A 26119-nucleotide genomic window follows, 5' to 3' on the forward strand; every position below is an offset into this window, starting at 1 on the left:
AGGATCAGTATAGAAACACTGGTTTTCATAGAAACAAATTGTACTCAAAGTATTTGTGAGGGTAAGTAATGAGTAGCACAGCGATGCATTTTATTAAAAATAAGTCCCAATGCTACGGTAGCAGCTACATAATTAGAGATAGATGTCACCACGTAAGTCAAGCTACGATGATTTACAGAGACTGTGAAGTTTTGCTTTTTCTCACTTGAAAACCATCTTTTACATTAATGTTGACATTATAATATTCTAGGGAACTGACAGAAGAAGGGTTTGACAATTTCATTCTTCATCTAACTAAATAGCATGACTCAAAGGAAAGAAATATATTCCAGTTCCTTTCCAATTTTAAAGACTGAAATAAATAAATAATCCCACATCATTGTTGATCAGACTTCCTAATGCCAAACGGAATCATACAGATAAAGAATAATGTTGAGCTGGGATTTTGCATTCACAAAAAAGAATGCCAGGTTTGCACTTCAAGATACATAAAAAATTGAATCAATTTGTACATACATATGTTGGGTAGGTACATAGGTACAGATATTTCATAAATATATATGCATTTCCCTACTGTATATTACCTCAATTGGTGCATATTAAGTATCAGACTCCCATATACAAATATGTACAAAAAGCAGAGAACAGCTAAGCCAAGCAACAGATGGCAGTGATTATGTTACAAATTAAAAAGGAAAAATAACTTGGAAAATCATTTACTTAAAATTGCAGTAAAAAATTTTTTTCAATATGAAGATGCAAAAACACCCCCTTTTCTGGACTACAAAGGAAAAAATGAATATACTTTAAAAACAAGTAGTCGCTTTGGTTTGGAAAGAGTGGTCAAAAAGAAAAATTAAGTTTCAAATAAACACAATGGAGAGAACTTCCCCAAACTCTTACAAATTATATTCTGTTATTTGAACTATATTGCCACTGATTCTTATAAAGGCTGAAACAATGTAAGATTCATAACCATCCTACATTCTAATTCTAATCCTACCAAGGGAAGATAATCATCTCTCCTGTTACCTGTGCAAAATAATGTATTAGAAAGAGTATCATCTTTGGTTATATGTCAGAGATGGGGGCACCTTTAAAATAAAGATCGGAGGGTAAATATTTCAGGTTTTACTGGTCATATAATCTTCTATCAGAACTGCTCAACTGCACCATTGCAGATTGAAAACAGCTATAGATAGTATATAAATGAAAGAATATGCCTGTATTCCAGTAAAATTTTATATTTTTTAAAAGATGTATTTATTTGAGAGAGAGTGTGTGAGGGATTGAGCAAGTGCCAGGGTGGGGGTGTGTGACTGGGGCAGGCAGAGGGAAAAAGTCTCAAGCAGACTCCCTGCTAAGTGTGGGGCATGAGGCAGGGCTGGATCCCAGAGCCCAGAGATTACCAGAGATTACCTGAGCTGGACCCAAGAGCCAGAAGCTTAACCAACTGGGCCAGCCAGGTGCACCTCCCACTCCCCACCCCACCCCCAGTAAAACTTAATCCACAAAAGCAAGTGGCAGCCTGGATTTGGCCTTAGGTTACAATTTGTGAACTCTTGTACAGGAAGAAATAAGCTCAAGATTTCTTGAAATTCTCTTTTAAAGTAACTAAGCAGAGACACCTGGGTGGCTCAATTGGTTAAGCATCAGAATCTTGATCTCAACTCAGGTCTCGATCGCAGGGTTGTGAGTTCAAGCCTTACATTGGGCTCCAAGCTGGATATGGAGCCTACTTAAAAAAGAAAGAAAGGAAGTAACTGAGCATTTGTTGCCTCATATCATTTCTTTATTTCTCTGTGGCATGGAATATGTAACTTTAATTCTACTAGTGTACTATACAGAGTAAGCCCACATGATACAACAGATTTGAAGCAGGGTGTTTTATATATTAAGTCAAGCAACTATCTGTCTAGGTGAATGTAAGTGAATATAAAATTTTGGTCCATAACAACCCAGTAGCAGTGAAAATAGCCTGGCAACAGCAAAATCCACAATAAAAAAGAAATCTAAGGAAATCATCTTGCAGAGTACGTGTTCCTCATAAGATAATGTATAATGGGCATCCTGGGTGGCTCAGCGGTTTAGCGCCGCCTTCAGCCCAAGGTATGATCCTAGAGATCCGGAATCGAGTCCCGCATCCGGCTCCCTGCATGGAGCCTGCTTCTCCCTCTGCCTGTGTCTCTGCCTCTCTCTTTCTCCTCTTTGTGTATTCTCATTGATAAATAAATAAAATCTTTAAAAAAAGATAATGTATAATAAAATATATATTCCTGTATATTTCATTCATAACTATTCAAATTAATCTTTCCTATAACCATGTGACAAATGCAGTTATTGAAATAGCATTTCTCATTAGCATTATATAAATATGCCAATCATATATAGATGATAGGCTAGCTCTCATTAAATATGGCCAAGATATGGTCTCTGGGGTTTCTCTTCAACTCCATATTTGTCCAAGGTTAGTCTAGTCACTGAAAAGATGTTAATTGAGTTGCTACTGTATGATAGGCAATCTTACAAACTATACAATTAGTTTTCTCTCTTTTATTGCCAACATATGAAATCTAGTGATTTATAAATCAGAGGACTATGATATCATTTATCACCTTGCTACTCAATCTGTGGTCCCCAGACCAGCAGGATGAGCATTCCTGGGGAGCTTGTTAGAGATACAGAATCTTGGGCCCCATCCTAGATCTGCCATATCAGAAGGTGCATTAGCCAAAACCCCAAGGGATTAGTGTACAGACTGGAGTTGGAAAGCACCTAGGTAGTGATTAGAACCACAGTCAGGTAAGTGCTTCTTCAGTGTCCTCGAGTCCTGGTTCCAACTTCCTGAGGACTAACTTCTTATCAAAGGCTATCTTGGCACTGAGGATAGTCTAGTGCTTTTAGTTATAAAATAGTCATATTGCCTTCCAATCATATATCACAAGCCTTGTCTCCTGAGATGTATATTCTTCCTGAGAATAGCTGAAGCCAACTCTGTACGTGGAGTAACATGCTAAGTTTTGATGGATTGTTGAAGTTGGGAAAAAAATCCATGTTGACTCTACACTCCAGGGGTAACATACTGGTCAATTGGTTACCTATGTTAGCATATGCTTCTATGTGCTAGGGTGGAAAGCTACGACTAAAACATAAGAAAGCTATTGTGCTATTTAATGTCTATACCCAGAAAATTCACCTGTGAATTTTGTGAATGCCTTTCCTTTTTCTCATTTCAGAATATTGGGAAAATTGATTTTTGTCCTCGTGGTACAATGACCAGTGCTACTCAGAAAAAGGGCACTACCTGATTCTAAGTTGCTCATATTTGATATTTGAACTTCTAAATATTGAGATCATCTATTTGCATGCTTACTCCTTTGAATGTATTTAATTTTTGATCACTCACTTAGTCAAAGACTTTTATAAATTTTGATGAGACCAATTATCATCTTAGCCCCTTTTTAGTTTAGATTTTTTAAAGATTTTATTGATTTATTTATTTGAGACAGAGAGCACAAACAAGGGGAGCAGGAGAGGAGCACAAACAAACTGAGCAGGGATTCCCAACACCTGGGGTTCAATCTCAGGACCCGGGGATCAGGACCTGAGCCCAAGGCATTCGCTCAATCAACTGAGCCACTGAGCCACCCAGGCGCCCCCATCTTGGTCCCTTTTTGGATGCATATAGTTTTAGTAGTAAAGTATATCCTACATCTGTATATATATTTTTTACTCCAGGGGGGGAGGTGGCGGGCAGAGAGTGACAGTTGGCCACTGCTTTCTTGTTGTTCAGCCTTAGCTGAAAGTTGCTTGGCAAGTTTGGGTTCTCAAGAATGTGAGATTGAATCTACAGATAAAAGTTAGAGAAATATCTGTAGTACTCACACAGGAAAAATATGTTTCACGTCTAGAAAATAATTGCTTTGGTTAGTGATGACATCAGTGCATGCATGTGTGTGTGTGTATGTGTGCTGTCCTGCACACGCACATGCCCATGTTTAAAAGCTCCCCTCAAACTGTTTATTGGGGAAATATCTGTCTACATTTTTCAGAACATTGAGCCAGTAAGAGCAATGTCATAGATACATCGTTTTTAACATTTAGATTTTATATTCATCCAATTATACAAACACTTAGTATTTAAGTGCCAAATAAATCTACACGCTTCTTATAAAGAGAAGCAGCCTCTTGTCCCAACCCTATCCAATTTTCCTCTCTCCAGATATAAGTACTTTTCAATTATTTTACCTGATTATTTTGGCATTTAGTTCCATTTCATTAAATGATATATTTAGCTTACTACTTAATGATTCGTTCTGTTCACTATCAATTTCTCAGTAAGAAAGATGAGGAATTTGCTCTTTGTCAACATCGTTTCCCCATCTTTCTCCTGCCCTCATTATCCCACCACAGATATACAGATTTATCTTAATTTGGGTTAGCTTTTATTTCATATTTACATTGTTATTCACAGATATACACATCGCAAATATATATAAATGCATACACATATACATATAGAAATATAGCACATATATAGTAACGTATATATACATTGTGCATGTATGTATACATGAACATATGTGTATATAGCTAAATCATGCAACCGCCATGATTACCTTTCATTCCTGTATACTTTTATTCTCAATGCCTTGTTTGATCATTTGATCAGATTGTTTTGTAGTTACCACTGATTCCAACAGATAGAACCCCGGTTGTTCAAATCTTCTGTGATATGTGCAAACACATGGAATATTCTCCCAACTTCTTTTTCTTGAAGAAGTCTTCCCCCAAGACTTCTGCACTCTCCAGTCTAGAGTCTCTGCCTTCAACTTCTGGATCACCATATTCTGGAGCTTTCTCTTCCTCAGAGTGATAATTTCTTTTGTCTCATCACTGCATTGGAACTTTTAATTCTTGTCTCCTCAGTTTTGCTTGACCCCTTTGTTTTCAAGGATTTTATCTTTATGTAGCTTCCTGTCAGTGTGCTAGGGACGTAAATTATTTGAGAGCTGACATGTATAAAAATGTTTTTACTCTGCCCTTCACAATTAATTGACATTTTGGCTCAATAGAAACAGTATTGCTTAGAAATCATTCTCTCTTAGAATTTGAGGGGCTTTTTTCCAATGTCTTTTTGCTTTCAGCATCACTTTAGAGAAATCTGACTTGCTATCTTGATTCTCCATAAAAAAACATTTGTTTTACATTCTCTAGAAATTTGTTGGGTCTCCTTTTCAGACCCCAATGGTCTGAATTTACATGAATTTTGGACTTTGGGTTATTTTCATTCATTATCATGAGCATTCATTGAGGTCTTTTAATTTCAAAAATTGTGGGAAATGCTCCAGGATTCTGGGAAGTGTTTTAGAATTATTTAATTGATTACTTCCCTTTTTACATTTCTCTCTTTCTGGAACACCTCCTGTTTTGGATATTGGACCTTCTAGAACATTACTATTATTTTTTAATCTTTTCTTTCCTGTCTTTACTTCTTTGTCTTTTTGCCCTACTTTCTGTGCCATCTCCGTAGCTAAATTTCCAACCCTTCTGTTTCAGTGTTCCTCTCTGATATCATGTTTTTAATTTTGAAGAGCTCTTTTTTGTTCTCTGAATGATCATTTTTATAGCATCTCTGCTATATTTATTTCCAATTATCTCCATAATGTTAATTTACTTTATTTTCAAAGTCTCCTTCTAATGGCTAGTCTTTGTTCCCACCTGTTTGCTTTCTCCTGCTTGCTTTGCCTCTATGTTTCATATCAGACACTTCCCACAGATATGTGATGACCTTTGGTTGCTAGTTTATTTTAAAGAGTGGAGCAAGGAAAATGGCTAATTGAATGTTCTAAATACATGGGCAGTGCTTACAAAGTATGGCTCATACTGTAGAATGATCAGACTGGGCTGCTTCCTTGCATAACTTCAATATCAACGTATCTAGCCTTTTCTCTCATATTTGTCAGTTTTCCCAGCTAAGATTCTCCCACGGGTTAGGATGTTGGCATATTTTAACACGTGTGACTTCTAGCTATTATTATTTAGAAAAAGCTTAGGAAATATTTGCTTTATGCACATGACCTCATGTGTAACTATAATAATTATTTGAGATAAGTAACATTATTATCTGCAATTTAAAGGTGAGGAAATGAGGTTTAGGGAAATGAACTACCCCCTTATCAATGTCAAATAGTGAATAATGTAGGATTTGAATCCAAAACAGCTTTCTCCAACATATGTTTAATAATGATTGTTATTTTACAATGTTATAAATGTCTCAGTTAAATAAATAAATGAATTCCATGAACAAAAGTTTACAATAGATAATCAGCGAGGTTGGGTAAATATGAGCTAAGCAGAACTCTGAAACCGATGTGCGGCATAAGACTTTAATCTCCACAGGTAGCACATAGATTTGCATAGGCCCCTGGGTTCAAAAACAGTTCAACAGGCTGAAGAGAATGAAAACTCGAAACAAGAATTCATAAAACGGCAAATTAGTGGAGTAACTGTGGATTTCCTGTGTAACTCTCACTCTGTATGTTAACTGGCATTTTAAAGCCTGTCTAAAATGTTGTGGGAGGGATGCCTGGGTGGCTCAGCAGTTGAGCAACTGCCTTTGGCTCTGGGGCATTATCCCAGGGTCCTGGGATCGAGTCCTACATCGGGCTTCCTGCATGGAGCCTGCTTCTCCCTCTACCTATGTCTCTGCCTCTCTCTGTCTGTCTCTCTTGAATAAATAAATAAAATCTTTTATAAAAATAAATAAAACGTTGTGGGAAAGATAATTTTTCTACTTCACGACTATTTAAAATCTGTTGCCTACTCTAAATACATTACTCTCACTTATAATTTCAAACACTTTCTGAGAGGTCACTGTGGCTAGGGAGATGCTCTGCTGTATTCGGAAATATCTAAAGCCACCAGTGGGGCTCTAGTCATTGTTTGTTTGTTTTTTTAATTGAGGTATTATTGACATATAACATATGTTTCAGAGGTACAACAGAATGACTTGATATGGCATATAGTGCAAAATGATCACAAGTCTAGTTAACATCCATCACCATACAAAGTTACAATTTTTTCCTTAGGATGAGAACCTTCAAATATACAATAGTGTTATTAACCATAATCACCATGCTGCAGATTACATCCCATGTCTGATTTCTTTTATAACTAAAAGTTTATACCTGTGACCACTTTCATGCATTTTACCCTCTCCCTACTGATTACTTAATTGTATTATTTTACATTTTCTGCAGTGGTTTAAGGGATTTCACTGCAATTATCTGGTTTTACTTTCCCAATAACACCTTTTAATTTTGTTTTCTCCATATTCAATATTTTTTAAAGATTTATTTATTTATTTGAGAGAGAGAGCGGTGAGGAGGGGCAGAAGGGGAGAGAGACAAGGTCTCAAGCAGGCTCCATGCTCAGCACAGAGCCCAACATGTGGTTCAATCTCAGGACCATGAGAACATGACCTGAACCAAATTCAAGAGTCAGTTGCTTAACTGACTGTGCCACTCAGGTGTCCCCTCCACATTCAACATTTATACAAACAAAAAACTTTTATTAACAAAGCCCAAGCAAAAAATGTTACTGTCATTAGTGTAAATTCCTCTTTGAAGCTCTGTGCTTAAATGACCGAAGTAGTCTAGGGACACCTGGGTGGCTCAGTTGGTTAAGTGTCTGCCTTCTGCTCAAGTCATGATCCCAGGGTCCTGGAATCCAGCTCCCCATTGAGCCCTGCTCCACAGAAAGCCTGCATCTCCTTCTCCCTTTGCAGAATCCCCTACTTGTGTTCTCTTTCTCTAAAATAAATAAACAAAATCCTTAAAAAAAATAAATAAAAATAAATGAAGAAGTAGTCTACAGAAGCAAAGAATTGTAACCTCCTCCTTCCACTCTGCCACACACATACTTTTTGGTATCTAATGATATGAGTAAATGTGCTATATAATTAATTGTCCTTTGTATTAACACCCCCATTTTCAAATATGATTGAGTAAAAATAGCTTTCCTCACTCAAAAAATACAAGCTAGATGAAAAACTTCAGAAAAATGACTTACATCGATTCTATAAATTAAATCCAATATGTAAAATAATAGCAGTATAGGAAATTATCCTGTTGTAAGGGTGGCTGAGAAGGGTATCACACCATCATTTAATGCATCTGATTTGTTTGCTTAAGTAGCACAAATGGGATGTTTCAGATACTAGAAAATACATGCCAGCCAAACTCTTATATTTATAAAAATAGTTGGTGTACCTTGCAGACCCCTCGAAGTACAAATACAGCTTTCTGTATGCAAGCTGCTTATTATAGTAGCATGCTGGTGTAACAATGTCTTTATCTATACTTTTTGCAATGTCATTTTGCAGCTTCTCCCATCTAGCCATGGAGTCTTTATCTACTTTTCAAATCTGGCCTGCTTTTGTGACTTAGTGTGCCCAGAAAAATGGTACAGAAGTGGCAATATGCCAGTTCTGAAGCTAAACCTTAACCACTATGAGATAAGCTCCGGATGTGAGAAATCAATGAAGAACTTACTTATTCCAGTTGAAACCCATCCTAGACCAGCTTAGAGCCAGCCTATCCCCAAATATGTGAAAGAGTCCAGCCAAGGTCAACAGAGCTGCCTCCCCACCCATAACTGATTACAAATGTATGGGTGTATCCAGCTAATACCAGAAGACTTGTCCAGCTGACCCACATAGTCATAAGCCATAAAAATGTCTGCTGTTTTAAACCACTAGGTTTAGGGATAGTTTATAACAACATTGTTGCAGGAAGACATAAAAGATATGAGCATGGATATCCCTAGCTACTAATCTAGAATCTTACTAAACTCATTATAGACTTCGTAAAAATCAATTCTTTAGTATTCTTTCTCTTTGCAAATCAAGAGTTTGCTTCCACTTGACCAAAATCATTCAGGTCATGACTTTTCTATGTTCTTTTTAGAAATCCTAAAAAATTCCATTTTCAAAGCCTAGAATTCTGACTCTCATATTAGTCAAGAGTAACAAAACACTATTTATGTAACATGAAAATAAATTGACATATTAAATGCTATGACTCATCATCTACACTAAAGTAAGGAATAGCTTTCGTTTTTATGACACTTGATTTTTTTTAAATGTACATTCTTTTATATTATTATATTTCCAGAGACATTTCAAGAGGTAAGTGTTCCTATCATCCCCATTTCTCACATAGGAAATCTGGAACTTAAAAACCAATAAGTTGACTTTTCCATTTTCACTCAATTTTTCATGATAGGTTGAAATACCTTTCTTCTAGTCTAATTAAGACATGCTACTTCATGAGCCCCATGAACTATTCTGTAGGAACAAAAGGCAAATGTAAACCATTTCAAATATTTCATATTAATATTTATGTTTGATAACTATATATTATGTGGTTATAATATAACTTATAATTAGGTGGAACTTCAAAACCCTGATAATGCAGGAAGGGAAGTTAAACATCGCTTTCCATAAATGGAAATACTAAAGTTTAGAAAATGAGTTCACCCGGGTCATACAATGATGGAACCAGATGTGGTTTATCCCAGTTTTTAGACACCAATACCAGAAGCCTGAGTCTGACCCTTTGCTTGAAAGAGATTTATTCAGGTCATTTCCTTAATATTCTGCATATTACAAGTTGCACACTAACACAACTGAGATCATCATGGCCCTAGAGGAAAAGCCATGTCAAGTAAGACTAGTGTTGAGTGAGCCGTGTAGAGACTGCAAGTTAGGACTCACTCAGACACACTATAAAGAAGAATCTATTCATGAAGAAATAGACCAAACTGATTCATTGGCTTCTGTTATGTGTGTTGTTTGGAGTTCATAGAACAATCTTTGAATCAGTATTTTGTTCTCTAAAAAAGGAGGGGTAAATGAACTGTCATATTCAATTAATGAAGAGTATCCTTTGATACTAACAGTGTGGATAGATTGAGTCTGTACTTACTGTGCAGATAGTATGCCAGTTGTTCTCTGAAGGAATTTGGATGCAATTACAGCCTGCAACTCTCTGGAACCCAGGATGATAGTCACAACCGACAGCTGCACGCAGAGTAAGTGGTGAGTTAAACCATGGACCCCATCTGTTTATGCTTCTTGACAAGAACAAGTTACTCTTCCAAAGATTGGCAGCAGCCCCGTTAGCACACCAGGTCCAAGTACATTAGCTTCCTCAGTCTCCAGTCAAGCGTAGGCTAAATACTCAAGTGAGTTTTCATTTCTATCACTTATGGCTTGGGATAACTAACTCACCATGTTGGTTGTATTCTGTTGACCCTTCCGGATCCACTCTCTGTCTTTCTACATTTTTCTCTCTGCCCTGGCTTCTGGGAAGCTAACCTGGCCAGATTTATTAATAGGAGTGTCTTGCTCTCCGTCTTCTGGTTGGCTTTCAACATGGGGTGCACAGGATCATATGGAAGGAAAGAAGGAAGATGAAGTCAGGGTATTTATCATCCTGGCTCCCTGCCTGCTGGATCTCTGTAAGTTAACTGGTTTCATCTACTGAGGACAATAGTTCCTATCAAGTTGCCTTACAGCTCTCTCCATAGGTTCTGGAAACTACTTCTCCTTATCTCTTTCTTTCTTTTATTTTTTAAGATATTATTTATTTATTCATGAGAGACACACACAGAGAGAGGCAGAGACATAGACAGAAGGAGAAACAGGCTCCATGCAGGAAGCCCAATGTGGGACTCAATCCCAGGGCTCTGGGATCACACCCTGAGCCAAAGGCAGATGCTCAACTGCTGAACCACCCAGGCGTCCCTCCCTACCTCTTTTGGTCTAAGAGTGGTAGTAATGGCTCCCTGTAGTAATTACTAGTACCAGGGTCCTGCACCATCCTAGCTTTTATGATAGTTCTTTTATTAACTTTCCTCAATTACCCAGAGTGTGTCATTGGCTTCCTGCTGGGACCCCTGACTCATACTTTGTTGGATAGCATCTGAGTGGACCCACTCAAGTTTATTGTGTTCATTTATTTAAAAACACATATGACACATTGATTGCATTTTAATGAGCAGTCTACATGCTGTATTGAAAGCACAAGACTTGGTTTTCATCCCAGCCATATACGACTTAGCTTTGTGACCACAGGCAATTAAATCCTACTTTGAAAACTTTTTTTTTTTTTTTTTTTTTTTTTTTTTTGCCATCTGATATATGCCAGGCACTGGCTAGGACCTGAGAATACAAAAATAAATAATACAAGATATCCATCCTCATGTAGCTCATAATCCTAACAGATGAGGTAGAGACATAAACAAAGATCACTAATACAATATGATAAAAGCTATGTGGTGATTTATATAGATGTTATGTTTACCTATAGTGACCTTCATTTTTCTCATTTAGTAAATAAGCACAATGGTATTCTGTCCTGCTGATTTCATGAGATGAAAAAAACAAGTGATTCAATGACATTGGTGAAATGTTTTGAAATACTTAAGAATATTCAACAAGAAAGTTATTATTAGAAGTATTATTATACTGTTATTATTGTTACCTGCTTTACACTTTTATTTTTTTTAAAGTAGTGGTTTTATTTATTTATTTTAAAGATTTTATTTATTTATTCATGAGAGACACAGAGACAGAAAGAGAGAGAGAGGCAGAGACACGGCAGAGGGAGAAGCAGGCTCCATGCAGGGAGCCTGACGTGGGACTAGATCCCGGGTCTCCAGGACCACACCCTGGGCCGAAGGCGGCGCTAAACCGCTGAGCCACCAGGGCTGTTCTTTACTCTTTTAAAGTAAATTAATTTAGTGTTTGTTATTTTCTGGCATTATCAGAAACTTGGGCATTATTCCTCTCTAGGAAAAATTCTGCCTAGCATGAATTTGAAGAAATAAGAATGGATATTTTGAACATCTAATCTTATGAATTTAATCTTATATATATATAAAGTGATATTTATGGGTAGACTATAATAATTAAATCATAAAGACAATGGAATGATTCCATTCAACTGTAAATAACTGCCCAGGTATGGGTTGGAAGATACTGCTTTAACTAGTTTAAAAAGCAATTAATAAAATAGTTTACTGGTTGTACCCAGGTGGCTTTCCTTGAAAATAAATGATCTTCTATATCTTTATCTAACCTTCTAGCTGAAGCTATTGATCAAAAAATAAGAAACATTTGTTTTCTTCAAAATGTGTAGGAATTATGTCTGGTGCACATTGTTTTTCTCCTCTTCTTACAGCAATAAATAATCTTGTTCTTTGTCTTGGGGATCTTTACTTACATAGTTCAGGTGTGGCTGCTCATCTTTTACCTCTCTCCATCTTGGGAACAGGACACTCAGTTCTGAGAAATCTGAGAATTCCAAACACCTGGCCACAAAGTTTGACTTAAGATTAGTCATGTGACCCAAGGTAGACTGATCAGAATCTTCACTGAAACTGTTATGTTACAACTGCTTGGAAACTGGGATTAGGAAACTAAAAATAAACATCTTGTCTACCATGAGGAGAGAGCCTATCCAAAAGATGGAGAGATCGATAATTCAGCCATGAATTAAGATAGACATATTCATGAACTTTTTAATTACATTAGCAGAAAAAGAAAGAAACCCTTTTTTGCTTAAACTAATTTGATTTAGTATCTGGCACTGACAATCAAATCTTGATTAATTTATATTGCCATATAACTAAAAATGAAGATGACTGAATGAATTAGAAATTAGGATTCACCTTTTCTCTTAAGAAAATTCAAAGAAAAAAATAACTTAGAAATAGTAATTACCATTCACAGCAATATGAGATGATTCTATGTATAACAAAAACAGGAAGGTATGATCAAGAAACAATTTGAGAAAAAGGATTCATGTATATTTGAAATAGAATTACTGAATAAAATGTTTAATTGAAAAGTGGAAGAAGACCAATCATTTAATTTTCCAGGACATAAAGTTACTCATTCAGTCACTGAAACGTCTTATTTTTAAAAATTTTAAAAAAGATTTTATTTATTTATTTGACAGAAGGAGAGAGAGAGAGAGCATACAAACAGGGGGAGCAGCAGAGGGAGAGGGAGAACCAGGCTCCCTGCTGAGCAGAGAGCCCAATGTGGGGCTCCATGCAGGGCTCCACGCGGGGCTCAATCCCAGGACCCTGGGATCACGACCTGTGCCAAAGGCAAATGCTTAACCAACTGAGCCATCCAGGTGCCCCCAGTCACTAAATCTTAATTAAACACCTACTATGTGTGTGATTCTAATAGTATGTACTACTAGGTGTATAGGTTATACTAGTGGAAACAGACACAGACTCCTGCTGTTCAGAGCTGACCTTCTAGCTGCTATGGACAGATGATAAATACAAACATAATGACAGGTGAAAAATCAGAGTATTAGACAACGAGAGAGTATGGAAACAGACATCAAGTGTACTTGGGGAAGGGGACAGGTTTTGGAATTTAAATGGGACAATCAGGACCAGCTTTTTCCTGTTAAATTAAAATATAAGCAAAGACTTGAGACCAATGAGAGAGTAGGTCGAGAGAGTATCTGGGAAGGGAGTTCCAGGGAGAAGGAACAGATCACACAGACTCTAAGTCAGGAATGTGCCAGGGCGGGTAGAGGTAGAGCAGAGTGGCTGTGTAGCTGGATTGGAATGAGTAAAGATGAGTGTAGTGGAAGATGAAGGCAGGGAAGTACCAGGGGCAGATCATGTATGATTTTTTAAAAAATATTTTATTTATTTATTCATGAGAAACATAGAGAGAGGCAGAGACATAGACAGAGGGAGAAGCAGGCTCCCACGGGGAGCCCAATGCAGGACTCCATCCCAGGACCCCAGTATTGTGACCTGAGCCAAAGGCAGATGCTCAACCACTGAGCCACCTGGGTATCCCCAGATCACATATGATTTTATTGACTGTTGCATGGACTTTGTTTTACTCTCATAAAAATGGGGAGCCACTTTAGGATTTGAGAAAGAATGTCATGATCTGACTTAGGTTAAACTTGACACCCTCTGGCTACCGTGTTGGGAAGAAATTATGAAATACCAAGATTAAAAACACAAATACAAAGAAAATAAAGAGGAAATGTATTTTAAAGAATAGTTAAACTCATCAAGGGCAAGTCTAAAAGAGATAGCATCCACATAATAGATGTGTCAGAAAGAGAAAACAGAAATTAAGGGTGGGGGGCTGGGGACTGGTGGAAGTAATCACAGATGCCATGGCAATACATTTACCATTGCCGAATTAAAACATAAGGCTGCTGCCCAAAAAGCTCACTGATATTTGGAAAGGAAAAAAGATCCATATCTGAAATCAATTAAAAAAAATTAAAAAGTGCCTAAAAGCTTTCAAAGAGGAAAAACACCAATAAAGTGATTGCCTAAGAAATTAGAATGAGAATGACATCAGACTTCTCATCAGTAACAACAGATGTCAAAAGATGATATAGCAATACCTTCCAAGTTTAGAAAGAAAATTACTTTGAGCTAAAAACTCCATATTCATTCCAATTATCAATCAAGTGAGTGTAAGGGATAAATAAAGATGTTTTCTGACATGAAATGATTCAAATAGATTTTCCAAAAATCCTACTTGAGGATGTATCTCAGCTAAATACAGAGAAAATTCAAAAAACAGTGAGGAAATTGAGCAAGAAAATAATAAGAATTAGGAATAAGTGTATTATTTGAAATTACAAAGATAACCAGGGAACTAACTAAAAATTAAAGCAAAAGTAACAGAACTTGAAAAGGGAAAGAAATAAATGGGGTAGGGGTAGAAATAAGATAAATTACTTTCCTTTTTTAAAAAATTTGTTTTCATTGATGTTTGATTAACTTTTCTGAATCAATGCCATAGTTTAAAGTTTACAAAGAGAAACAGAAGAATTAACATATTACTTAGAATTACAGAAGTAACTAGTAGAAGAGTTAAAATTGGTAAAAATAAGATTCTCCTTGAGAACTGGGGAGTCAGAAGGAAGGAGGCAATTGCTTTTCATCTGTATTGTTTTATTTTATTTGAACTTGTGTTTTTATATGTATATATTACTTTTATAAGAAATTAACACAAATTTTATTTTTTTTAATATTGATATATTTATTCATGAGAGACACACAGAGAGAGGCAGAGACATAGGAAGAGGGAGTAGGCTCCCCCCGGGGAGCCCAATGTGGGACTCTATCCCAGGACCCCAGTATCATGACCTGAGCCAAAGGCAGATGCTCAACCACTGAACCACCCAGGTGCTCCTTAACACAAATTTTAAATGGTGGCTGTCTCATTCTCATTTTCAGTGAAACTTTAAAAAAAAAAAAAGAAATAGAATCTCTTACAAAGAAATCCAAAAAACCATTCATGGGTGATACTGTGATATCTAAAGCATGACTGTGACAGCAGCTGATGAGCACCAGAAATGTCACCTGTTATAATGGAATGGAAGCATTTGAATTATTGAAAAAGCAGTCTATCAAAAAGGCATGTCTTTTCCCCAGAGTTAAGTTGCTGCCTAGAATACAGAAGCCAAGCAGGACAGACATAACTGGGTACTTGAGCTCATATATTCTATTTTTTTAAGATTATATTTATTTATTCATGAGAGACACAGAGACATAGGCAGAGGGAGAAGCAGGGTCCTCATGAGGAGTTTGATGTAGGACTTGATCCCAGGACCCCGGGATCATGACCCAAGCCAAAGGCAGATGCTCAACCACTGAGCCACCCAGGTACCCCTAAGCTAATATGTTTTATATACTGTAATTAGTCTATGAGGTTGCAACTAAAACTACACAGGTTTAAAAGATACACATAGAGGCACCTGGGTGGCTCAGTGGTTGAGCATCTGCCTTTGGCTCAAGGCATGATCCCAGGGTCCTGGGATTAAGTCCCATATCAAGCTCCCCACGAGGAGCCTGCTTCTCCCTCTGCCTATGTCTCTGCCTCTCTCTGTGTGTCGCTCACGAATAAATAAATAAAATCTTTTAAAAAATAAAAATAAAAGATACACATAGTACTCTATCACATATTGTACTTGTCACAGCTAATTGTAGAAGATCATTTCACAGAGAATAGCTCAAAATATTATCAAGTTCATAAGACCAGGAATAGAGAAGATCTTTTGAAAATTCTAACTTGCCAAGTGTCTCACTGTGAAGGAATTTGTGCATATTTTCTTGTGTGGTATTTACAGACTTAGGTATTTAGGTATTCTACAGATGAGGAAAAAAATAGGCTTGAAAATGTGTCCACTAACATGGTATAAACAAGATATGAACAGCATAGAAGCATCTGCAGTGTGAACATATGCTGATGTCTGAAATCATCTGAAGGCTTCTTTTAATCACCCTTTCTGGTGACAAGGCTGCGCTCAACTAGGACTTTTGAAAGATCATGGTGTCTTGTAGGTTGGGGTCCCTCACAACATGGTGGACTCCAGGTATTGGACTTCTTATATAGTGGGTCAAGGTTCCAAGGGCAACTGTTTCAGCAAACAAGTTGAGAGCTGAATGGCCTTTTGTGACAACTTGGGAAGTCACATAGTTTTCCTTCTGCCACACTCTATTGATGCAAGTAAATTTAGGTTGAAATGAAGAAGACAAGGACCTACCTCTTTATGAGACAAGTGTCAAAGAACTTATGGCTATGCTCTAAAATTCTGTAGGAGCACATTTACGCACACTCAAGAGATAAATTTAAAAGCATGAGATTGAAATAAACATCAACATAAGTTGCAATATTTTTTTTGTCCCACTGACTCATCTTGCTCATTCCTTCAGGTATGGAATGGACCCCACATTGGAGATTGATTCGTTCTTCATAAGTGAGACATGAGATTTCCCTGATGAAGTCTTAATAATGGTTGATGTTCATGTATGGGACTCACTCTCCTGGATGTACCAATTTTAGGCATAGTTCCCAGCACACTTGTTGCAACTCTACCCTTTCCTCTCCAGCTCTAGGATTTATATGATAACTCAAAGAAGTAAGAATGATTATCATGGGAGTAACCTTAAACCTCTTTTCCATGAGTAATAAAAATTACTTACAGCATGAGAGTAAAAAAATTACTTGCATCACACTTCGAAATTGCTTGTGACACATCAATGATCAAGGTGGTGGTCCAAGAATCAGCAACTGTTGTATGAAGTACTGTCACATCGGCCTGTTGTTGGCCCCCCCTTGTGCTGGAATTCACTTCTTTGAAAAAATTGCCAAAGATAGTGGGTGATGGGTACAGAATCTTGAGAGAGATTGCCATATCACTAACATGGAAGCTCAGGGACATCTAAAAGGAAATTCAGCACAGAGACAGATGAGGACTGGAGAATGTAAGAATGTCAGGGTAGTAATATTTAATTGTAAATATCTGCTCTTCTATGCTGTGATGTAACACCTCTCCTTAGCTGTTTTAATTATTGACACCACGCTAGAGCTTCATGCCCTTCCCTTGGGCAGGCACAAATAGAGAAGAGAGAACCTCTTGCAGGATGGCCAGAATAAACAAGATAGAGAATGTTTCAAGAATAAGGAAGTAGAGGGGAAAGGTAGCTGTGAAATGTATGCCATCCCTGGAACTTATGGAAATCTTAGGGCAAGAAAATTTGCGCTGGGCTCAGGGTGGGGATTCAAGCCAATTTTGTAAGTCTCAAAGGACATAATGTAATGTTTGGTTATGAAAGCATTAAGCTAGCAAAAGCCTTGGCTGGCACTCAGCCAGGAGTCCAGTTTCCTCCAGTCCTTGTTGGCAAAGTAAAGGAACCTGACTCAACTGCCTGTAAAATGAGATCAGGAGAATCTGTCACACCACAAATATGGCCAAAACAAAGCAACGCTAGTCTCTAGCATGAGCTGCTCTGCCTCCTTCATTCCCTACCATCACGCAAGTTTCAACAGGAAAAATATCCAGTCTCAAATGGAAGGCACACCATGATATGTACAAGATAATCTTTGGGAACCCGGCAAGAAAATACTAGAACTTGTATTTCTATTCGTTTTGGTCTATGTTTTAAAATGTGTGAATTGCATTAATATAGGAGTGCATCCATACCATTTGTAACTGTTATTTTAAAGATGGTATGCATAATTATTTTTGCTAATGAACACTCAGGGAACAAAATGTTGGATATTATAGATTTGGAGGAGAAGGTGTTGTTTCAGGGCATCCACAAACTAAATCAGAGCATGCCTCTAGAGAAGGTTGGCAGAGTCAAAGTATCTGCTGGGCTCTGGATAAGCCATTAAGTTTTCCTACATGTCTCACAGCAGTTAGTTGCCTTTAGGACTGTGATGGGTTGAGAAATACTAAGATGAATTATGCAAGTTTCTTGGGGAAAAAAATCTGCTGAGAGAGAACATGATTACTTATAATATTAAATTGGCCTACACATCACTGCAAGCCATGATTACTGGCAGATAAATATTGACACTTTCCTGATTCCTCTACCTCTAGCAGTTAAGGAGGTTCAAACTCACAATATTGTGTTTTGACATGAAAACAAGGAATGGATACTTAGTGTCAGGCAGTTTACATATGTTAATCCATTTGACCCTCGTTACAACTTTGTAAAATAATAGCTAATACTATTCTCATTTTACAGGAAAGGACCAGAGACTAGGCAATTTGCCTAATATCCCACAGCTAGGTAGGGAAAAACCAAAATTCAGATCCAGTTTCTCTTAATCTCAATACCATATGCTTAGGCTGTGGTTTTCCTGGTCTAGATAAAGATAAAGTTCTCCAAAGCTCTCAGATTTTGAAAAGATATTTTCCCCTGTGTTTTTGTAGCAAGGGAGAGGCACTTCCCACAGGCCTAATGTTTTGAAATGGAAGAAGGCATATTAAATGAACATCGAAATTCATCTTAGAAAGAGAAAGTGAGATCATTAAAACCCTGGTCACGGCATTTAATTGCTGACCCATGAATGATTTGTGGAGCTCTCTTTGACACTCAGCAACTGAATGTTGAATCAGAGAAATGATCATTGGGAAAAGTTAATTGTCCTCTCCATCTCATTAAACCAATTTTGTAAGACAATTCAAGAGAGTAGATGGCTATGCAATTTCCATGCATCATTTGTTTGCTAAGTCACTCAGCCCTGGATGCCATTTATTTTCCAATTCAAAGCTAAATACATGCATGGGGGAAAAAACTGAATCTAGAGCAAGGGTCCAGGAGGGTTTGATGAAAGGGGTCAGCAACCCCATTGGAAAGAGAGCATATCTCCCCTGAAGGTTTATGCACTTCAAAGCATGCTATTAAATGATAAGAAGGAGGAGGAAAAATGTAATTTCTCCAGCATAATTTTTGCAACCACAGAAATATCCTGCGCAAGTGGATCCTCACTTCTTTCCAGCTCATTCCTAAATGTACACTGCTGTGGCCTGTGATGAAATATGAAGAATGTCTAAGGAACCGTGTCTCCTGAAAGTTGCAGATAACAACCCATCAACTGCAAAAATCATATGTCTATTGTCGGAACAGTGAAGAAAAAACACAGGGAACTACAGAGGTGAGTGAAAAGTCAATTCAGTATGGTGAGTTTGGACACAAAACTACTAGTAAATTGCAAAAGAAAAGAGCACATCTCAACTGAATCATTTCCTGAGAGGCAATTATATGGGAGATTGGAAGGTAGGGTGTTTTTTTTTTTCTTTTGATAGGATAAAGTAATAGGAGGTTTATATTCACTGTCTAAAATTGTCTGATGAAGCATGTGAATAGTCTGTTGAATATTTGTAGCTTTTTATAGAGTCAATTCTGTTTCAATGACATTAAATAGGCAAAATACCGTTTTTAAGTTTGAAGTATTAGTAAGCAAATTAGAATAAAGCCACTAGAGTCAGCATGGAATGACCAAAGATGAGGAAACATTATAGAGGGGGAGACATTTGTCTTCCAAGCCTGACTTATTTATCCTCAAATATTTACCTTTAACATATATTTCCACTCTCCTTTATCCCCCAATACTGTTCAAACTGTCAGGTTTGCCTTTCTTTTCTTGATTCAGTAGCCTCAAAACCCTCCTTGTTCCAAGTGTCAACTGAAATAGTGGTAAGCTGTGCTTAATGAGCACTTTGTCATTTTTAGAGCCTCTGGGTGAATTGTTAACTTGACCTTGATCTGAAAGAAAATGTGATTGCTAATGTTCTTCATTGTTTCTCTGCACCTCCTACCCATCTTCCTCTTCCTGAGGGGATGAAAATTATTCTAAGTGCCATGCCACACAGTCCTCTCTCATTCTTTCTTCTCCTTTCTCTCAAATTCCACATTATTCCCTCCCATAATAGTATTTTTATCCTCCAAAAGTTTTCATTCATAGAAACGTAAGGTGCCAATTTATTAGGCACCTACTCTAGACCAGGTGCCAGGCCAGGCTCTCTAGCAGTGTAGAAGCAGATATGGAGGAAGAAGGGGAACTATTTCAGTATGTTTTCCCACTTCAAGGTTTGCAATAAACATCATTTTCTCAGCTGCCAAATGCAGAGTATTACCTGCCAGCTACTGCAATCTATGAGAAATGGCTAGAATTCATTAGATAGAATCATAGTGCTAGAAAAGATTGTAAGATGTCACTTCTGGTTTTATCAGTCTTTTGTGGATTGGGAAATATATAGACTAGATTAGTACATACTTTTATATATACAGAAGACATAAACTGATAAAGAAGCCCCATTTTTTAGATATACAAAAGCTGAAAGAATTCACCTCTATCCAACAGACTCACACTATATGCAATCTTAATGGAACTCCTTTGAATAAATGAAAAATGATGCCAGACAGAAATATAGATCTACACAAAGGAATAAAGAACACTAGAAATAGTAACTACATGTGTAAATAAATAAGGATCTTTTATTTGTCTTTCTTTTGAGATTTCTTAAAAAGATAATTTACTATTTAGACAAAAATAATTACAACGTAATGTCAAGTTTATAACATGTATAAGTAAACATGTATGGCAACAATCATAAAATCTGGGATTTCAGAAATTGAAACATAGTATTTTACAATTCTTAAAATCTCTAAGTGGCATAATAACAATTGATAGCAGTATGATACACTTTGAAGATTCCTGCTATAAACCAGAAAGGGATTACTAAGCAAATAAAGCCAAAAATTATAAAGGATAAGCCAACAAAGTAGATAAAATGAGTAAAAAAAAATAAATAAATGCTCAATTTCACCAAATGAAGGGGGGAGTAGAGAACAAAGAACAGAAGAGACAAATGGAAAATGGATAGCACAGTGATAGTCCTATGACAAAGCATCCCAATCACCACACTAATTGCAAATTATTTAAAAACTCTAGTGTAAACGCAAAGAGTTTTAGATTGAAAAAAATCAAGACTCAACTATATGTTGTATACAGGAAACAAACTATAATTTAATACGAAATAACAAGTTTAAAGTAGAAGGATGACAAGGAGTATGCCATGCTAATCCTAAGCAAAAGAAAACTGGAGAATCTATATTAATATCAGACAAAGGAGATTTTAGAGTGAATAATATTACAGGAAAAAATATCATTTTACAATGGTAAAGGAGTCAATCTATCAAGAGGACATAATAACCTTAATTGTTTATGCACCCAGTAACAAATGTTTGAATATACATGAGTAAAAACTAATAGAACTGTAGGGAGAAAATGACTGATCCACAATTACAGTCAAAGTTTTCTCTATATCTCTTTCAAACAATGATAGAAGCAGTAGACAGAAAGCCAAAAGCAACATAGAAGATTTGAACAACACAATCACTCGACTTAAATAGCCTCACACATATATTGACAAATGATTTTAGGAATAAATGCAAACACAAATCAATGGAGGAAGGATAGTCTTTTTAATGAATGGTGCTGGTTCAATTAGATATGCAAGCAGAAAATAAACTTTGATGCATTCTCTTACTATATATGTAATTTAACACAAAATGAACTGTAGACACCAATGGTAAACTTAAAGCATTATAAATTCTCGGAGAAAATCCGAGATTTTGGATTAGGCAAAGAGTTTTTACATAAGATGCCTAAAGCATGATTCATAAAAGAAACATTGATAAATTAGTCCTCGTCAAAAGTAAGAATTATTTTGTTCAAAAAACAGTGTTAAGGGAATGAAAAGATGAACCACAGACTGTCAGAAAATATTTCCCAATCACGTATATCTGATAAAGGATTTGTATCCAGAATAAGTAAATAACTCTCAAACTCAAATAAAAAGTAAACACCAAACCAAATAAAAATGGGCAAATTATTTGAACAGACACTTCACCAAAGAAGATATACAGAGGATGAATAAGCATATGAATTAGATGCTCACTATCATTAGTCATTAGAGAAATGCAAATTAAAGCTTATGAGATAGTGCCATACTTGTAAGAATTGCTAAAAATAAAAACCTAACTGTACCAAATGCTGATAAGGATGTGTGAAAACTGGAATTCTCATACTTTGCTGGTAGAATTTAAGTGTTTTAATGGCTATTTCTTAAAATGTGACATACACTTTTGGACAAATACTTAGGAGTGGAATGACTGGATTGCACTCCTAAGTATTTACCCAAGAGAAATGAAAGCATATGTCCATACAAGATATTGTACATGAATGTTCACATTTGTAATGGTCAAAAGCTGGAAAGAACCCAAATGTCTTTCAATATATGAATAGATAAACAAATTGTAGAATGTCCATACAATGGAACAAAGTTAACAGTAAAAGGGAATTATAGATGTACACAACAATATGGATGTATCTCAAAATAATTATGAGTGAAAGAAACCAGACTAAAAGAGTAAATGTATTATTTCATTTATGTAGGATTCTAGGAAAAGCAAATTCATCTATAGTGACAGTTTTCTGAGGAAGGCAAGGGGAGAAGAGGTAAGGAATGGATAAGGATTATAAAAACTCATGAAGAAACTTCAGGGGGTCATGGATATCTCACTCTTTGGATTGTGGCAATGGTTTCATGGCTGTATACCTAGATTCAGAATTATAAAAAGAATATTATAACTGTGCATTTTTATGTTGATAATCAACTTGTTATAAAAAAACAAAAAGGACAATGAAAACAACACTTAAATTTCAAGGTTATTTTGAACAAAGGATAGGTAAATTCATATGAAAGACTTAGCACATATCCTGATCCATAATAAGTATTCAGTAAGTTACTATTATTATTGTATTATGAATTTCTCGATGAATCCATAGTCTTTTCTTGGGTTGAGGAATACTATGTTTTACCTTCTATTTCATGAAAGTTTGGAGAACATGTTGGAAAACTCTGTTATAATAAATGTAGATGGACTGCTGGCATAACCTCAAAATTGTAGATAGGGAAAAGAAAATGTAACAAGAGTAGATAAGATACATTAAGATGATGCCCCAGGTCTGATTTTGGTTCCTAAATCTAGAAAACTTACTGGATTTTGTGTGCTCTACTGTTAAGCATTTCAGTGGATATAAAACTCCCCCAGATTCTTTCAGAGTATAAAACCTGATTTAAATATGCAACCGCCAAATAAGTTGTCTGACGTTGGATTTCTCAGACATTTGAACACAACTAGCAACTGAATTGAGAACATGGATTCGGGTGCAGATACTTTGGGTAACCCCCAAGACACTGATAGTTGTTAAAAGTGATCTCAGGATTTACCCCAAAGATATAAATGCAGTGATCCAAAGGGGCACCTTCACCCCAATATTTATAACAGCAATGTCTACAATAGCCAAACTTATGGAAAGAGGCCAGATGTTCATCAACAGATGAATGGGTAAATGTGGTATATGTACATAATGGAATATTACTCAGCCATCAAAAAAAATGAAATCTGGGATGCCTGGGTGGCTCAGTGGTTGAGCATCTGCCTTCCGCTCAGGGCATGGTCCCAGGATCCTGGGATCAAGTCCCACATCAGGATCCCCTTGAGAAACCTGCTACTCCCTCTGCCTATGTCTCTGCCTCTCTCTGTGTGTCTCTCATGAATAAATAAATAAATAAATAAGATAAAAAAGTGAAATCTTAACATTTGCAATGATGTGGATGGAACTAGAAGGTATTATGCTAAGCAAAATAAGTCAATCAGAGTAAGGCAATCATCGTATGATTGTACTCGTGGAATTTAAGAAACAAAACAGAGGTGCATAGGGGTAGCGCGGGAAAAATAAAACAAGACAAAATCAGAGAACTCTTAATCATAGAAAGAGACTCTTAATCATAGGAAACAAACTGACAGTTGCTGGAGGGGAAGGGGATGGGAGGATGGGATCACTGGGTGATGGACATTAAGGAGGGCACATGATGGAATGAGCACTGGGTGTTATATAAGACTGATGAATCAATCACTGAACTCTATCTCTGAAACTAACAATATACTATATGTTAATTAATTGAATTTTTTTAAAAAAGGAAGAGATCTCAGGAAACACTAGTGGTGGAGTAGGGAAATAACCTAGAAAAGAGAAATCAGGCACTACAGGTTACATTATCAAGCAAGTGACCAATGTGATCAGCTGCTGCTTAAGTTTGGCTGGCAGACTCTGAGAGGGAACGTAGAACATGCATTAAGGTTATGCCAACAGAGTGTCAAGAGAGGTTGTGTCTCTATGGTTCAACATCTGTTCCAACATTGGTTGGAGTTTGTGTCTAGAACATTATCCTTCCTCTGGCATTTCCGGTCTGCCCTGGGCATGGGCCAGAATTCAAGCTCACGGGCAGAGAGTAGCAGGTGTTTGCAATAAGCAGCCTTCACAGTGCAGGGGTGAGTCCCCGGGGGAGAAGAGCGGGCTCTCAATAGCTTCAGTTGCATAAATCATGCAGGAATGCAGCTTTCTTTTCTTTTTTTTTCCCATCGCCTGCTAAATTATCTTTAAAGTCTTTCACAGCTGCCATTGAATGCATTGCTTCACCACTTTGGGGTGTATGACTTCAATTTGTTAGTGATGTCTTTGGGAAATGCTGGGAGGCTCAAGATGCAATGCAGCTGTGCCAGGCTTGTTATTAATGAAGAGACATTCATAAAGTATTTTATGAGTTGGATTATCATTGTATGGACTTCCTTCCTAAAGAAGCCAAATCACTGACGTGTCTATACAATTTGTCATGTGTTTTATCTTCAAAAAATAGTCGTTGGGTATTTAATACAACTCTGGTGATAATTTATTTTTCACTCTTTGTTACAGTTTCTGAGCACGACCGTGTGCCCATGTTCCATTTAAATTTTCTGAAATGATAGGTTTTATATGTGGAACTTGACTACAGAAAGATACCTCAGACCAAATCCGAGATCTTTCAAGAGATAATATGCTTTTTCTTTTTTAAACAGTCTTAACCAGTAACATAATTTTCCTTATCCCAAATGAGAAATCAATATAAATGATAGCTGGTCACAGAAACATGAAAATTCATCATTATCTAGTGACTATTACAGGAGGAATTTCCAAACCCAACTGAAAATTAGCTGCATTAAAATGTTGAGAATATGGGAGGAGTTCAAGTGTGACTTAGCTATCACTAGCAGGAATACCATGAAAGTCTCAAACATCTAATGGGACATGGTCCTAGTTGATTGTCAAATCTCTCCCAATTCTAAGATTCTGTGATTCCTTATAATACCCACAGCACGTTCTGTTGCAAGGTGGCCTATATTAGTTATTTATGCGATGTAACAAATTACCCAAAATTTAGTGGCTTAAAACAACCAACGTGATTACCTCACAGATTCTGATGAAGTTTTGGAATATAGGTGAGGTTTGGTGGGGTGAAGTCTGGAGCCGACGACCAAGAAAGAATTCTTGAGACATCTTTAGTGCAAAATGGTGGTTTTATTGAAGCATGGAGACAGGACCCGTGGGCAGGAAGAGTGACTGCCCAGGGCCTGTGAGGGGTGGGCTGATTGTATACCTGGGAGTTGGGAGGGGTTTGGGGGTAGCATACTCTCTAAGAAATTTTGGAACCAGGGTTTCCAGGACCTTGAGGGGGCTAGCTGTTGTTGGGAAAAGGTCACTTATTACTGTCTAATAAAACCTTAGTCATGAGATCCTTCCAATGTATATCTGTGGGCCATGTGCTTGGGGCATGATTGCCAACATGTATCTTGGGTGTTTAGA

General features: G+C 36.8%; 1 long non-coding RNA gene across 2 annotated transcripts in view; it reads left to right on the forward strand.

Moving 5' to 3' along the window:
• LOC112673610 (uncharacterized) overlaps positions 1-26119 on the forward strand; it is a 65211-nt gene that overhangs the window by 9343 nt on the left and 29749 nt on the right. For both annotated transcript variants that reach the window (XR_003144932.3, XR_003144931.3), the window contains exon 2: positions 19330-19522. This is a non-coding gene — a long non-coding RNA (uncharacterized LOC112673610). The remainder of the gene's footprint in view (positions 1-19329; positions 19523-26119) is intronic.

This window comes from Canis lupus, chromosome 24, assembly GCF_003254725.2.
Source record: "Canis lupus dingo isolate Sandy chromosome 24, ASM325472v2, whole genome shotgun sequence".
Lineage (NCBI taxonomy): Eukaryota > Metazoa > Chordata > Mammalia > Carnivora > Canidae > Canis > Canis lupus.